This window comes from Ochotona curzoniae, unplaced genomic scaffold, assembly GCF_017591425.1.
Source record: "Ochotona curzoniae isolate NIBS_2020 unplaced genomic scaffold, NIBS_Ocur_1.0 scaffold_4701, whole genome shotgun sequence".
Classification (NCBI taxonomy): domain Eukaryota; kingdom Metazoa; phylum Chordata; class Mammalia; order Lagomorpha; family Ochotonidae; genus Ochotona; species Ochotona curzoniae.
In genome coordinates this window covers 79,237,614-79,252,368 of record NW_024467122.1, presented here as the reverse complement: position 1 = coordinate 79,252,368, position 14,755 = coordinate 79,237,614, and positions in this window count along the sequence as shown.

Below are 14,755 nucleotides of genomic sequence, written 5' to 3'. Positions count from 1 at the left end.
TCTCCTATATAGCACTATCCCCGTTGGCCACACTCACTTATCTGTTGTCTGTCCACCCCAACCAGGTTGAAATCACCCTCAGTGCAACTAAGTTAATTTTGTTCCCTTCTGAATTCCCAAGGTCTAACATTTCCTGTCACATCATATGTTATGAGGACATAACTGTTGACTGTGCAAAGTTAACTGGGAAGGAGATGCATAAGCCAATAGCCAATAAATAAGTCAAGGATTTTTTTTGTATTTTATTTAACATTTTTTCCTTTATTTCTTTGAAAGCAACACCCCCTGACACACACACCTTCTATGTTTTGGCTTACTCCCTAAAAGTTCAAAGCAGCAAGCTCTTATCTCCCATGTGGGTGACAGGGGCTGAAATTCTTTTTTTTTTTTTTTTTTTTTTAAGATTTATTTATTTTTATTGGAAAGGCAGATATACAGAGAGGAGGAGAGACAGGGAGGAAGATCTGCCATCCGTCCAATGATTCACTCCCCAAGTGACTGCAACGGACGGAACTATACCAATCCAAAGCCAGGAGCCAGGAACTTCTTCCAGGTTTCCCACACAGGTGCAAGGTCCCAAGGCTTTGGGCCATCCTCTACTACTTTTCCAGGCCACAAGCAGGGCGTTGGATGGGAAGTGGAGCTGCTGGGATTAGAACTGTCACCCATATGGGATCCTGGTGCATTCAAGGTGAGGACTTTAGCCGCTAGGCTACCATGCAGGGCCCAAATTCTTAAGCTATCACCTGTGGCCTCCCTGGGTGCACACTTCTAGGAAATTGTAACTGGAAGTGGAACTGGGACTTCAACCCAGGTACTCCAATATGGGATGCGGGCTTCCCAAGACACAGGCATCTTCACTACTGCTTCAGATGTCCACACCTGGGAAGAATTTGTAATGCCCAAGGCAGACGTAACTCAAACCCATCTCCTGTTCATCCCAGATACCTGTTACATATTTAATCAAACAATGACCTCAGACTTGATTCAACATGAGTTCATCTTTCTTGCCCCCTCTATCTGTCTTACTTGCTTTTTTTGCCACCATTGGAGAGACAGAGAGGAAGATCTTCCGTCCGATGATTCACTCCCCAAATGAGCGCAATGGGCCGATTCTATGCCAATCCGAAGCCAGGAGACTCTTCCGGGTCTCCCACGCGGGTGCAGGTTCCCAAAGCTTTGGGCCGTCCTCGACTGCTTTCCCAGGCCACAGGCAGGGAGCTGGAAGGGAAGCGGGGCTGCCGGGATTAGAACCGGCGCCCATATGGGATCCCGGGCGTGCAAGGCGAGGACCTTTAACCACTTGCGCCACCGCGCATGGCCCCACCATTGCATTTTATCTTTTGAAAAAACATTTTTTTTTCCAGGTTTTCCTATGGTCTTGGACCCCATGCATACACAGTTGTCACATTGCTAGGTGACTGCACACTTTGCTAGCTCCCTTGGCTCCGCCCCCAGAGGCTGACCTTGTAGGACAGCAGCTGCTGGGCTCTCCTGCCCATAGACTTCCAGGGGGAGGCGGAACAGATTACAAATGCAGAGAGCGCGGCTTAGCCCTTCTTCCTGGCGTGGCCGAACTGCTAACCATCATGTCTCTCTGCCCCTCGCCTGAAGAGTAGGGCTGATAATGGCTTTCCGGGCAGAAGCCGCCTCTTCCTTCTTCATCCAGGATTCTTTTCAACTCTGCCCTCATCTCTACCCAGTCTGGTTTCTTGGCTAATTCTCCTCAGTTCTGCATTTCCAGAGATCCCGGTCTGTTCCTTGTTGATTGTGCCTCTTACGAAATACATGAAATGCATCTTATCTTTTTAGCAAAACTGAAACCTGGTTTAAAAAACGCACCCCTTAAAAGAGTAATCAGTGGTTCTTAGTACAGGAAGCAAACTCTATCTTTTTTTTTTTTTTAATAGATAATCAAGTGTTGTCCCAGCTACCACAGGGACTGTGTACTCAATGTTAAGTTACAGAGTGTTGCACGCCTTGAGTTACTTAACCATTATGCCTCTGAATTTCCATGGCCACAGACAAAACTAAACACTGTTGCACATGTGGCCTTTCTCTTTTGGGGAGGATTATTTCTCAAGGAAAAGTTTCCAGGGGTGGTACTGATGAGTCAAAAGGGAGTTCATTGTCTACTAAGGCTCTTCAGGGTACAGTCAAATTGCCTTTTAAGAGGATTATGCCAATTAAAGTGCTCCGGCTTTCTCTGAATGCACCAATTGCCTTACCTCATTAGCCCTGGAAAATCACATACGGTGTGGGGCACTTGGAAAGTGGAATTAAAAAAAAAAAAGTTTGTCTGTAAGTCTCAAATAAGAACAATGAGCAAATATCTTTGGTGTGTGTAAATGAATAAATTGCACTTGATCTAAACCAAAACGCCGAGAAACGATAATAAATAAATTTGAAACCTAGGGGCTGATGCTGGGACTCAGCTGGATGAGTTGGTGTCTGCAACGTCAGCATCCCATAGGGGCACTGGTTTGAGTCTGGGTTGCTTCTGCTTCTGATCCAGCTCCCTGCTAATGTACCAGGGAAAGCAATAAAGGATGAGAGGATGACCCAAGTGCTTCCGCTCCCGCATCCAAATGGAAAACCTGGAAGAATCTCTTGGCTCCCAGATTTGGCTTGACCCAGCCCAAGCGACTGAGGCCATTTGGGGACTAACACAATAGATGTAAGATTTCTCTGTAACTCTGCCGTTTCACTTTATTTGTTTTTAAAAAAATATTTATTTATTTTTATTGCAAAGATATACAGAGGGGGGAGAGACAGAGAGGAAGATCTTCTGTCAGATGATTCACTCCCCAAGTGACCGCAATGGTTGGTGCTGCGCCGATCCAAAGTCAGGAGCTAGGAACTTCCTCTGTGTCTCCCATGCAAGTGCAGGGTCCCAAGGCTTTGGGCTGTCCTCCACTGCTTTCCCAGGCCACAAGCAGGGAGCTGGATGGGAAGTGGAGCTGCTAGGATTAGAACTGGAGCCCATATGGGATCCTGGAGTGCATGCAAGGCGAGGACTTTAACCACTACACTATAGCACTGGGCCCTGCCTTTTCACTTTAAAAAGTATTTTTAATTGAAATCTATGCATACAAGGGATCTTTAAAACTTGATTTAAAATAAATACTAAGAAAAAATTATGCATAATTTCCCTTTGGTATAAGAAAAATAAATCTTTCATTTTTGCATGTAGCTTTTGAAGTGATCCTATTTGTGTACTTTGTCCATGGAGTAGATGGTCTTAGCATTTGAACTACTTTGGAAGCCAGATCAGTCCTAAGTACTGACAGTCAGTTTTTGTTTGAATTATAAATTCATTTTTTAGTGTTGTTTTTAAACTAATCAAGACAGAAAGACAGTGATTGTGATGGGAGGCTCTCCAACATGCCTCCTTCTTTCAGCCTGGCTGTGTTCTAAAGGCCAGTGAACATTTCCTTTCTTTTCCTTAAGATTTAGTTATCCTACTTGGATCTAGTCCAATGGCTCAATGGCTAAGTCCTTACCTTGCAAGTTCCAGGATCCTATGTGGGTGCCAGTTTGCGTTCCAGCTTCTCCACTTCCCATCCAGCTCCCTGCTTGTAGCCTGGGAAAGCAGTAAAGGATGACCCAAAGCCTTGGCACCCTGCACTTGCATGGAAGATCCGGAACCTCCTGGCTTCAGATTGTCTCAGCTCTGACTGTGCAACCATTTGGGGAGTCCACAGGCAGATGGAAGATCTATCTCTCTGTCTATCTTCCTGTCTCTCCTTTTCTCCGTAAATCTGACTAATAAAAACAAGTAAATCTTTACTTACTTGAAAGATAGGATTTCAAAGAGAGAAAGAAGTCTTTCATCTATTGGTTTACTCTCCAAATGGCCACAACAGCCAGGGCTGGACCAGTGTCAAGCCAGAAGCTCTTTTCAGTTCCCCACAAGGATGCAGAGGCTCTAAACCTAGGGTCATTTTCTACTGCTTTGCCAGGTGCATTAGCAGGGAGCTAGATTGGAAGTAGAGTAGCTAGACTTGAACCATAACGGGATGCTGGCACTGCAGGCAGTGACTCAATGCCAGTCTAGCAAATATTTGTAAAAAGGACAGATGGTGGAGGAAGAATGTGAAGATATATATACCTAGAGTTTGTCATACTAGTCCATGGGCATTAACCGGAATCCACACTTTCAACTGTGTCCACATTAAAAATACTGCCACTGCCCTGGCCTGCAGATTGCTTTGATCTCTTGAGCACTTCCTGTCTAAGCAGTTGGCGTCCTAAGGTAATCCTAAACTGGTTTATCGCAACAACATCCAGAGAGCAATGAATGTAATTAACGACACAAGCTGGTGAATCATAAGCCTGAGAAGAAAGCCTTCTCTAGGGCTTGTCAGGTGAATGCCTTAGAAATATTAAAGACCAGTTGTAAACTATTGTTAAGCCAGATATGAGTAAAACAACTACAAAAGTCTTTTTTTTTTAAGGAGCAGCATCTACTTACATCTCTGAGCAAGAGGCTGTGAGTCCTTAGTCATTGATTTGACAGACAACATTTCTTCCAGTCACTCATTCCTTCCCAAATGCTGGTGACAACTGGAGCTGAGCCTTATTGAAGCCAGGAGCCCTGGATTTACTCCTGCTCATATGTGGGTGATAGAGATGGAACACGTGTGCTATCACCTATTGCCTTCCAGGGTACACATTCATAGGAAGCAGATATTGGAGACAGAAACGGGACTTGAACTCAGGTACGCTGATCTGGGATATGGGCACCTGTGGCATTGTTATTTTTTAAATTTTATTTATTTTTTATTGGAAAAGCAGATTTACAGGGAGGAGAGACAGAAAGAAAGATTCTCTGTCTGCTGGTTCACTACCCAAGTGGCTGCAACAACCAGAGCTGAGCTGACCTGAAGCCAGGAACCAGGAGCTTCTTCCAGGTCTCCCACACAGGTGCAGGGTCCCAAGGTTTTGGGCCGTCCTCGACTGTTTTCCCAGGCCACAGGCAGGGAGCTGGATAAAAAGTGGGGCTGCCAGGATTAGAACTTGGGTCTACAAGGTGAGGTTTTGTGCCAGGCCCCCTAGGTAGCTTCTTAACTGTTGCATCAAATACCTACCTCTCTCTGTCATCCTTATTGAGGCAAATTGGGAAGTATTTTGAAAAGGGTATCATGAAAGTATCTATGGAAGACAGCTCAAGAAAACAAATCACAGGGCCAATGCTGGGGCATAACGAGTTAAACTGCATCCTGGAGAGCTAGCATTCCACATGGGGCATGTTTGTGTCCTGATTGGCCCACTTCTCATCCAGCTCCCTGCTAATATCTCTGTGGGAAGAACCTAAAAAACTCAGATGAAGCCTCTGGCTTTGGGTGCTGTGGTCATTCTGGAGGTGCTAACACCCATATGGTTGCTTGTTCATGTCCTGGCTGCGCTACTTCTCATCCAGCCCTCTGCTAACAACCCGGGAAAAGCATCTGACGATGGTCCAAGTACATGGTTCCCTGCACTGTGTGGGAGATCTGGTAGAAACTCCTGGCTGTGGTCTGGTCCATCCCTGGATGTGGCGGCCATCTGGAGTTTGAACCAACAGATGGAATAGTTCCCTTTCTGTGTCTCTTCCTCTTTCTGTAACTCTGATTTTCAAATCAAGAAATATTTTTTATAAAGGAGAAAAGAATCATCATCAGAAGTTTGGTCTCACATCTGAAGATTGGCACATGGATGTTTCTCGGTTTATATAAATTCTTTATTTTTCATAATATAGTTCCTTAGGTTCAGGAATTTCCTCTTCCATTCTTTCCTTCCCTCCTCGCCCTACCCTTGTTGTTAAGCTAAAGATTTATTTTCAGTTATTTGAAAGGCAGGGTTTCAGAGAAAGAGGGAGAGAGAGATAGAGAAATCTGCCCATTCCTTCACTCCCCAAATGGCTGAAACAGTCATGGCCTGTTTAGGTCAAAGTCCCAAGAGTCATGAGCTTCTGCTGGGTCTCCCATGTGGATGTAGGAGCCTGGACCCAAGCCCAAGCAGTCTTTTGCTGCCTGCTCAGGTGTATAGCAGGGAGCTGGATTGGGAGTCGAGCAGACAGGACTCAAACTGGTGCCCATATGGGATGCCTGTGCCACAGACGGTGGCTTTACTTGCTGTGCCACAATGCTGGCCTCACATGTGCCATTCTAAATATAATTTTTTTGCTTTAATTCACTTATCCAAATAACTGACAATTTAGTGGGTAAGATCCAATTTGTGTGGCCAGCAGAGTTGAGGAACATTCTTATTCTAATCCTTTTTGTTTCCGGAGAGCATCAGGTGGTACAGAATTCACCTTGGTTCTCCCAGGAGGAATGACTTACCTAGAGGTTGAATTTGGACTTGCCTTTTTAAGAAATGGTGAAATCCTCTTTAATGAGATGTGGTGAAAAAATTGTTAGGCCTCCACAAGCCGTAGTTTGAAGTTTGGAGAAATCATTTTAATTCAGGGAAAAAATAGTAAAAGGCTGCTGGCCACTGAGAGGCATCCGCTCATCCAGCTTGCTTGGCAGATTTACCTTTTCTTTTTTTTTTTTTTTAAAGATTTATTTTATTTTTATTGGAAAGGCGAATATACACAAAGGAGAGACAGAGAGGAAGATCTCCTGTCCGATGATCCACTCCCCAAGTGAGCACAATGGCTGATGCTATGCCGATCCTGAGCCAGGCTTTGGGCCGTCCGACTGCTTTCCCAGGCCACGCCAGGATTAGAACCGGCATCCGTATGGGATCCTGGGTGTACAAGGCGGGGACCTTAACCACTGCGCCATCGCACCGGGCCTCAGATTTACCTTTTCAAAAATGATTCCAAACCTGTAAAGAGCGGACACCATTTACTGCCTAACAGAGCTGGACAAGACAATGTCCACGAATTGTCACCACTACACTAACAGTCCCCATCAGGATATGTATTACTTTTCCTCTTATTGTAGTTCCTGACCAGGTTTGCACAAAGGAAAAACTGTCTCTGCTTTGCAGGCACTAGAATGCCTTGTTTGAAGGTCACTCATTGCCTTAAGCTGAACTTAAAAAAAACTTACCGCCCTTGAGAAATACAGACAGCAGAAAATATCTACTGAGCAAGGAAGGGGGAATCCAATCGTGGCATCTGCCAGCTCCCTGCTCCTCCTCTCAAGCATCCTGGGAAAGTGCTGTGTGTCCTGTTGATTTCTGGGACATATAAAGATGTGCAGGCTTCCAGAATAAGTTGGCTGTTACTGTGATGCCATGGTGGGACATAGACTGAGTGCGACCGAGCCCAAAAGTAGAAAAAGAAAAATTTGAAGTTCAAAAAGTCAGCATGAGTTGTGTAAAATAAGGGTGAATGGGTCACAAGTTCATGTTAGTGCACAGGTGTGACTGCTGGGCCAAGACATAGAATCCATTTCCCACGGAAGAACAGAAACAACTGCAAAGCACTGGGTGAAGGTGAGCTCTGTTGCACAGCGAATACAAGCTACACACATTAACACTCAGAGAAGCTACACTCAACTCCCTATCAATGGCTGGAATGGAAAGCCTGTTGCCACTCCTTGTGGATCCAAACCAACGGTGTCCAAAGATTAGCACAGAAAGTGGAGACCTACAACCCCCAATGACTTCAAAATCTATCATCTGCCCCCTTCAGGCTCCAGCAGCTCTTCCTGACCTCTCAGGACTGCTCATTTAATATAGCCTTACCTACCTTGCCTCAGGAGGCCGAGCGCCTAGCCCCACTCCTCTCCCGAGTGGATCCCGAGTTCCCTCCAACAGACTGCCTGATGTTCTCTGAGCATCCCCTCCACTTCCTCCTCTAAGTCCCAGATTGGACTCTAGCTCCCGGACAGGCCTTTTGCTAGCCAGGAAAACTTCAAACAGCCATTTCCAAGTTCCTCCCTCAAATCCTGGTACCTTTTCTCTTACACAAACAAGAAAACTGCCCTTCTAGGGTCAGCTGCACTTGCAGCTATTATGCCTTGTAAGCAGTGGAAGATGGTTCACCTGTGGGATTCAGATCTAGACTGAAATCCTTGCTTTTACCTGGCCCGGTCCTGACTACAACAGTCATTTGCGGGAATGACAGAATTTCTCTCTCAGCTAAAAAAAAATTAACTTTTAAGGGCCCAATACAATAGCCTAGTGACTAAATCCTTGCCTGCATGTGCTGGGATCCTATATGGGCACCAGTTTGCAAGCCCTGGCTGCTCCACTTCTCATCTAGCTCCTTGTTTGTGGCCTGGGAAAGCAGCAGAAGATAGCCCAAAGCCTTGGGATGCTGCACCCATGTGGGAGACCCCAAAGAAGCTCCTGGCTTCAGTTCTAGTCATTGTGGCCATTTGGGGAGTGAACCAGTTGATGGAAGATCTTTTTCTCCTTATATCTACCTTTCCAATAAAAATAAATAAATCTTTGTAAAAAAAATCCTTTAAAAAAAGTCTTTCTCTAGCAAGTTAAGCCTCTCTGCCTGCAATGCCAGCATCCTACATGGGTACCGGTTTGTGTTCCAGCTGCTGCACTTCAGACCTAGCTCCCTGCTAATGTGTCTGGGAAAGCAACAGATGGCCCAAATCCCTAGGCCCTATACCCATGTGGGAGACCTGAAGGAAGCTCGACTCTCGCTCCTAGCCTGATCCTTCACCACATTGGTCTCAATAATTATTCTGAACAACAACAACAAAAAATGCACGATATCTCTGTATGCACATTTCCATATTACTGCTTGGTATTACAGTACAATGTAACTTGACTTTTAATGGCTACATACAATTTAACAGTTATGCAATACTGGGCATTTGGCTTGATCATCAGTACTCATGCGGTATTTTGCAGGGAGTACCAATGGAATGGTATCCATGGTGTAACGGTGCATTTCTTGTGACAGCACACAGTCATCTTTCCGGGAAGCAGCAGCTGAGGCCACAGTGAGGCTAAAAGCCAAATTCTTCATGGCTCTCTGGAAACGCTGACAGGTATCTGCATTTTCCATCTTCACAACTGTAGGGAGTGCAATCACTTCTAGCCAAGTCCTGTGTACAGCCCACACAGCTGGCCTACAGACCCAGCTCACGGTTTTTATATTTTAAACAACTTTAAACCTCCAAGGAAGAGGTGGTTTCTTCCGACTCCTCCCTCTCCCTATCTCCTCCATTCCAGGTTGTTGCCTCATTAAAGATCTCTTATCGTTCATTCCTCCCCCTCCCCCCCATTGCTCCTTTAATAGCGGTTTCTTCAAGTTGCAAGAAGTAAAAATTTAAAAAAGAAAAGAAAAATCACCTCTCTCTTTTACTTGAGTTTCCGGCCCATCTGTCTCTCCTCGTCACTTCGAAACCTTTGCAAAGACCCACCAGACTCTGTTACGTTCCCAGCTCCATCATCCCCAGCGAGAGCGCGGCTCCAGCCCCAGAGCCCGACGCACCGCAGGCCCTCCTGCAAATGGCACCTCTTTCCGGCTTCTTCTTCGGGACTTCCCGCGGTTGGCAGCGGGCACGCACCGTCGTCGCCAAGCAAGGCCGCGCCCCCCGTGCCCCAGCCTCCTCGGGTTCTTGGAAAGCGTTGCGGGTCACCCCCACCCGGCCGGCCTCCTCCCAGGGTGCTCACCCGCAGTCACTGGAGAGCGAGCTCACCCCTGCTAGGCCTCAGTCTACCACGCGTGCCTAGGTCCCACCCCGCCCCCGAGGCTGCGGGCACAGCTCCCGCACCTCCCCAGCAGCAACACACGCCGGGGCCGCTCCGTTCCCCTCCTCGCCTGCTTCCACCTCACAGCCTTCCCCAGGCCGCAGTGGAGCCGGTCCTGGGTGGGGGAGGCTGCCATCCAGGCTCCCGAAGCGCTCGCCCTCCGCGCCCCTCGGGCCCACCGCCTCAGCCCTACCCAAGGCCTCGGCTCAGGCCGTAGGGAGCGGCCGTCCGGCCCGCCGCGCTGGGTGCCTGGCGCCAGCGGCCGGGGTCGAGGATCCAGCGCCGCGCGGCGCCGTCCCCGCCCAGCTCCGCCCGCTCGCCGCCGGCGTCGGGCCCGCGACGCGCAGCCCACCCCGGGCGGCCGGCGGGAGGAGGCGCGAGGCCCGCGGCCCGAGGCCCCAGCGGGGCAGCCCCCGGGCCGCACCGCCCCGCGTCGGTCGGTGCCCAGGTTCCCGAGTCGCTTTCCGCCTGTCACCTTCTCCCTCCTCCACCCCTCCAACCGCGCCAGCCCGCCGCCCCGGCCGGGTCCCGCCGCCAGGCCGGCTCCCGCCCCCGCTCCGCCCCCGGAGCCGCAGCCCCGCCCGCCACCGCCGTCGCCATGTTGTGGCTCCCGCAGCCGGCGCCGGGGACGCGCGCGGCCGAGCCCGGGGCCTGCAGCCGCCGTCGCCGTCGCCGCCGCCAGGTAAGCGCCCCCCGCGGTCGGGTCGGGCGGGGCTGCGGCCCGGACCCGTCGTCCCCGGGCTGCCCTCGCCGGGCCCGGATCGAGCTTGAGCCCTTGCCCGAGCCCACGCCCGCGCCCGCGCCGCGGCCCGGCCCTTGCAGCCTGGCGGACCTGCCCGCCGCCCCGGGCGGCAGCCACTTCCCCCGACCGCCGCCTGGCGGGCCGCGGCCGCCACCCCACTCTCCGTGCCGGGCCGCCGGGCCGCGGGTCCCTTCCGCCGCCGCCGCCGCCGCGACCCGGTCCGCGGGGCACGCCACTGGCCTCCGGCGCGGGACGGACGTGCGGGCGAGCGGCCCCCCGCCCCGGCGCGGATATAACGGTGCCGCCGCGCCCCGCTGGGACGCCCTGTCAGCGCGCCCGCCCCTGGCGCCCCGCGAGGTTGCGCCGTCACGGGGCGGACGCCGCCAGGCACGACCCCTCTCTGCGCCCCCCAGGAAGCTTCCTCGTCCCGGAGCACCCAGCATTCCTGCTCCGGAGTTGGGGCGCTCGGGAGGGGGTGGTGGTGGTGGTGGTGTTGGTGTTGGCGGGGCCTGTTGACCGGGCTGGAAAGCGCGTGTCTGCGGGGGGCCCTTCCTGCCAGCCCCGGGCGAGGGGCGCGCGGGGCGGCCCGGGCGCTGGCCGGGGAGTGTCCTCCGGACAGATGGCCTCCTGGCCTGGGACCAGCGCCGCGAGGGGGAGGGGTCCGCGTGACCTGAGGTGTGCCTGGCTGCTCCCTGCTTGCTAGAATTGTTAGGGTTTTCACCCGTTTTTTTTTTTTTTTTTTTTTTTTAGTAGGCCAGAGGTGGCGTGGGGGTTAAGTCCACAAGCCCACCCACGGCAGCCTGCTTGGGGTAGCCTGGAAAGGCCTGGCAGTGGGAGGACGGGACTTGGGGGGCTGGGATGGGGTTGGTGGGAGTAGCGCGTGAAAGGGCTGGGCTTTGCGTGCTTGCTTTCTGCCCCTGCTTAGGGGGAGGGCCCGGTGAGGGTGCTTGCTTGGGGTGTCCTGCGTGGATGACAGGCACCTCGGCCGGTGGGAGGGTGTTCGCTCAGCCCCACTGGTGCAGCAGAAGGGTGTGTGTGAGAAGCGGAAGAGTCCTGGTGCACCCATTTTGACCACTTTCCAATTTTCCCACTAGTTGTGGCTTTGAGTCACTGGGTAAAAAAAAAAAAAAAAATTTTTTTTTTTAAAGCTGAAGCTGGTATTCCCTGCGAGGCTAAGGTGTAAGGTTTTGGCAGCACAGTGGTCAGGCAAAAGGACACTTTGTGCTTCTACTGGTGGCCTGGTGGGAAAAGTCCGCCACTAATGAGGAATAACAGTTCATCCTGCAACAAATATTTGTTCACAAATGTGTGTAGCAGGTGTTCTAAGTGCAGTGAACACAGCCAGGAAAACTAACTCCCCTCCTGCAGCTTTCCTTTTAGTGGGCAGGTTGAGGGAGGCATGGGAGGCAGTCAACAAAATATGTAATAATAGCAATAAAAAAAAAAAAATAGAGCCAGTAGCAGAGTGCTCAGGAGAAAAGGAAAACAGGAAAAGGGAACCCAAAGTGTCAGGTGGGGGTTGAGTTTACTAAGGTGTCTTTGGTAATAAAACTTAGAAGGAAGTGGTAAACTATTCATTTGAAACGGTGGTGTTGTAGACCAGGAAGGAGATGGACGGAGGAATAGGAGGTTGGTTGGAGCTGGGGGCTCTCTGGGGGGAGGTTTCCCTGAGGAAGTACCATTCTGGCCTTGACCCTCCAGGAGGGCTGAGCTTGGCCTGTTGGGGGAAGTGAAAGGAGGCCTTTGGGGCTGGAGTGGAGAGGTGGCCTGGGCTGGTCTCTGGTCAGGTGCTGCTTAGTTTGGGTGGCATCTGCAGCATAATGAGGAGACTTTAAGAGGGCTAAGGGAGTGATATTTGCATTTTAAAAGTGCTGGAAGTGGACTTTGAGTTCAGCTGGGAAGGCTGAGGTTGCTGTGCTTGGATGGATTTGGAGGAAGCCTGCAGCAGTTTAGGGGAGATCCTTTACCTCCAAGAGCCCTCGCCAGCTGCTTTTTAGGAAGGGACAGGTACGCCTGCCAGGTGGCGACTGTTGTCCCTTTGGCCTGCATTGTATTTAACTTAATCCTCACATGCCAAGAAAAACTCTGAGCTTATCAGACCCATTTTACAAGGAAACAAGCCCAGAGGGGAGGGATGACTTATCCAAAGTCACATTTGTCACATGGTCCGGATTCAAACCCAGGTCAGCCTGATTCTGCTTCAGCCACCAAGTCACCTAACCTCCAGTCTCCTCAGCTTAAATGCAGATAAAAGGGATCTATTGCATAGGGTTATGTAGCTCAAATGAAGCTGAGTAAGCAGTTCAAATAGTTCAAAAGTTAGTCGCTATTATCATTAAAAAAAAAAAAGTGTTGCCTCTCAGCCATGTTGTGGTCATTTTGGAGGCAATTACATATGACTTAATTCTTGTATTTCATGTGATTTATTTTTGTCCTCTTTTTCCTCCCCTGTTGATTGAGTGGCCCTCCTTAAGGTCTCTCACTGTGGCTACAAAGTGAGTTCCTTGCCTCCACGAGCTCAGTGCTGGGCACACACCCCAGAGTGGAGGTGTTTCAGAGGGGGAGCTGCAGTGTGTGCTTGCTGTCTCGTTCTGTTGTGGCTAAAGAGCTGCTATGAACATTAGGAACAAAATAAGACTTCCAGGAGGAGGTGACATTTTTATTTTTCAGAAAAACGGTTAGCTTTAGCCTCATTTCCTTCAATTCTTTTTTCTTTTCATAAGATTTATGTATTTATATTGGAAAGGCAGAATTACAGAGAGTGACAGACACAGATCCTTCATCTGCTGGTTCACTCCCTAAATGGCTGCAACTGCCAGAGCTGAGCCGATCCAAAACCAGGAGCCAGGAACTTCTTCCAGGTCTCCCAGGCTGGCATGGGGTCCTGAGGATTTGAGCCATCCTATAGTGCTTTTCTAGGTCACTGGCAGGGAGCTGGATGGGAAGTGAAGCATCCTGGACACGAACCAGTGCTGGTATGGGATGCCCACACTGGGAGGGTGGAGTTAGCCAGTTGAGCCATCACACCAGGCCTCAGAGGAGGTGACTGTTGAACAGAGCTTTGAGCGAAGAGAAAGAGTTATGCAGATCAGTTTGAGCAAAAGCCATCTGGGTCGAGAGCCGTAGTGTGAACTAACAGAATGGGAGAGGTCTCGTTGACTGGGGTGAGTCGGGGAAGGACAGGTAAGCCATAGGAGAGTGTAGGTCACTCTATTTCATCCTGCAGAGACTGGGGTGGGGTGGGGGTAAGGTGACAGCGTTTCTTCAACTTCATGGACCGCAAATTGAGCTTTGCGGATTACTCGGAGCTGATGAGCTCTCAGGGCACTACTCAGGAATCAGCCAACTATGAGACTTGAAACCATGCATGACAGATGTTTCTGTCCCTGTCCCCTGCCCTTGCAGCCACGGGTTGGGACTCACCCACCCTGGCCTCAACTCCTGTTTGTTTTTCTCAGGCTCCGTGAAAACCATCCTTTCTATTAACGTCATTCCTGAAACACTGCTCCATGTGGTCAGCAATAGTTATTAATTGATAGAACCAGTATTTTTGTATCATCTGGGTGGCATCCTTATTTATTTTTATTGGTAAGTCAGATATGCAGAGAGGAGAGGAGAGACAGAGACTCCCCAAGCAACCACAACAGCTGGAGCTGAGTCGATCCCAAGCCAGGATCCAGGAACTTCTTCCAGGTTTCCCATGTGGATGCAGGATCCCTAGGCTTTGGGCCATCCTCCCAGGCCTCAAACAGGGAGCTTGCTGGGAAGCGGGGCAGCTGGGACACCAGCTGATGCCCATATAGGATCCTGGTGCGTGCAAAGCAAGGACTTTAGCCGCTAGGCTACTGTGCTGGGCACAGGAAGAATATCTTTTTTGAGAAGTAGAATATCAGCAAAGGGGTGTTCCTGGAATTGGGTTGCTGGAGCTGATGGTGTGCAGGTTCTAGGAGGTGTGGGTAAATCTATGCTAAGCAGTGCTTGTAGGCAAACACATTCCAAGATGCTCTGGGAGCAGAGATCTCTGAACCCTGGGAGCTTGAAGGGAATTTGCATACTTCCTGAAGGAGAGGTTGGTTTTCAGTCTTTGCATTCCCTACAAATTGGAGACAGAGAAGCAAAAGATAGTGGTCTGGATTGTCTTACAGTGTGCTAAGCCACCATTCATGCTGCCAGCCTCACATATCAGCGTGGCAGTTCGAGTCCAGGCTACTCCTCTTCCCTGCTGATGCACCTGGGAAAGCATCAGAAGATGGCCCAGGTGCTTGGGCCTTTACCACCATGTGAAAGACCAGGACGGAGTTCCTGGCTCCAACTTTGGCCTGGCCCACATGTAGCTGTTGTGGCCCTTCTGGGAGT